Raw genomic sequence first — 2,324 nt, forward strand, 5'->3', positions numbered from 1 at the left:
ATTTCCTATTGACTGGCTTATTCATTTTAAAACATAATTTAGTAAAATTGGGAGAAACAAAATTATGGAAATCAATTACTTGAAAAATGCAATGGCACTAAGTAGAAAAATATTCTTCCTAACTAATGTCACCAGGAACTTTTCTTGTTTCTTTGTCATAGCAGAGTTCAGAGAATTGTATCTGTTCCATTTGTGGTTTCAAATTATAATAAAATTAACCCATATGGTTATAATAGTATCCTTCATAAACATTATATTTTAATTCCAGATAAGTTTTATGAGAATTTACTGTACTCTTCTTCCAGTCTCAATTGCTTTGGGAGCAGTGGCTTGTGGTGCAGACATGACCAAGTCCAAGAACCACGCCATGCACAAGCAATCCCAAAAATGGCACAGAAATGGCATCTAGAAACTCCGATCACAAAGATATGAATCTCTTTAGGGGTTAGACCCCAAGTTCCTGAGAAATATGCATTTTGCCAAGAAGCACAACAAGAAGGGCCTGAAAAAACTGCACACAAATAACGCCAAGGCCATGAGTGCACGTGCTGAGGCTATCAAGGCCCTGGTAAAGCCTAAGGAGATTAAGCCCGAGATGCCACAGGGTGCCAGTCGCAAACTTGATGGCCTCGCCTTGCTTGCTCATCCCAAGCACGGGAAGCGTGCTCATACCCACATGGCCAGGGCTCACAGGCTCCACAGGCCAAAGACCAAAGCCCAAGTCCAAGCCAAGACCAGGCTGCAACTCTAGCTCCAGCATCAGCTCCGGCACTGGCTCCAATGCCTGCTCCCCCAAGGGTGCCCAGATCCCTGCAAAGGTTCCATAGTAAAAGCCTCTGAATGTGAGGACAGAAGGACTGGTGTGACCCTTTAGCCCCTGTCTATGGGAACTGGTGTCTTGCTGCGCTGTTTGTACAAATAAATCCAGAGGTGCACACACACACACAAAAGAATTTGTTTTACTCATTTATGCTGATGAGCTGATGAATTTATCCTTTTGTTTTCTGTTTTTTATTCTGATAATTCTTATATAGACTTGGACTTGCTAAATCACTGTCAGTATATGTTAAACCAAAACTTTAGGAGGCAATGATATAGATATATACTTTTGGAAGCTTTATTAAAAATTATAGGGATATCAACCTTTAATTCTCAGGCCCTCTTTTCATTTTCTCTCATGCCCCACCATGGTGATTGGAAAATGAGTCTCATGTTTATTTATTTATTTTTTGCAGTGCCAAGTTTTGAATCCAGGGTCTTATGAATGCTAGGTAAGTACTTTAGCACTGAGCTCACTCCTAGCTCATAAGCCTCATTGTAATGGGATTTTTGTAAATATGGTAAGAAGGAAAATTAAAAGGGATCCTTATGCAAACCATTATATTTACCAGTAGAAATACTATTTTTGGAAAACTCAAACTCATACATAGAATGAATTAGAAATTATAAATCATTAGTAAAAATACTTTCTTCCAAACTAAATATATTGTATTTGAATTATAGAGTATTCAGACTTTTGGCTTTGTTCAATATGAAATAATTTCTGAAAGTAAAAAAGTAAAGAACACTTGTTTTTCAACATTTTGTTTAATTCTCAGTGTATAAACACAAGCATACGTACAGAGTTTTGGTTAGTGTGTGTATATATATATGGATGTACATATATATGCATACATAATCAAAGTTTCTGTATACCAAAGTTGGGAAACATAAAATATTTCTCTGTGAATGGCCAACTTTCTCTGCCAATAAAACCAAAAGATTACATTGATTATGTCAATGATTAACATTTATATTTCTAGAACATAACATAAATTTTGATGTGTTCTTTCCTTTTCTTTGTTTTTGCAAGAGATGGAGGGATGACTTTGTCCATAGACTTTGTCCATGCTGAAGTACCTGATGTCAGCTAGAGTGTCTTTGAGTCTTTTAGTTTTCCTCCCTGCTTAACAGACTCTCTGGGTTCTATATCCGAGCCCAATGATCAAGACAATGAGATCTCTAGCAAACAGAGCACTATTCATTGTCCTTTGGCAGCCAATCTGTCCTGAGCAAAATAAAAACTTTGTAAAATTATCATATGCTCAAACTTTCACAGAAACTGGCAAGTCCTTCTTGCTACATCCCAGTTAAAAGTTTGATTGTGTAAGTTAGGAAAAATTTGTTAACACCAGAAAGATGAAAGAGAGTACTATATTAAATTCCTTGGGGCTACTGCCATTACAGTTCAAAAATCCTTTAAAAGTGTAGAATCCAGAGGCTTACTATCTTTGGGTGCAGAACATTTTCCTGAATTAATATTTTGTTTTCAATCTTTTACAATT

General features: G+C 36.7%; 1 pseudogene; it reads left to right on the top strand.

The window, feature by feature from the left end:
• The first annotated feature begins 343 nt into the window (after nucleotides 1-343).
• On the top strand, nucleotides 344-827 carry LOC124990210 (60S ribosomal protein L29-like; annotated as a pseudogene).
• Nucleotides 828-2,324: the final 1,497 nt, after the last annotated feature.

This window comes from Sciurus carolinensis, chromosome 8 (genome assembly GCF_902686445.1).
Source record: "Sciurus carolinensis chromosome 8, mSciCar1.2, whole genome shotgun sequence".
NCBI classification, from domain to species: Eukaryota; Metazoa; Chordata; class Mammalia; order Rodentia; family Sciuridae; genus Sciurus; species Sciurus carolinensis.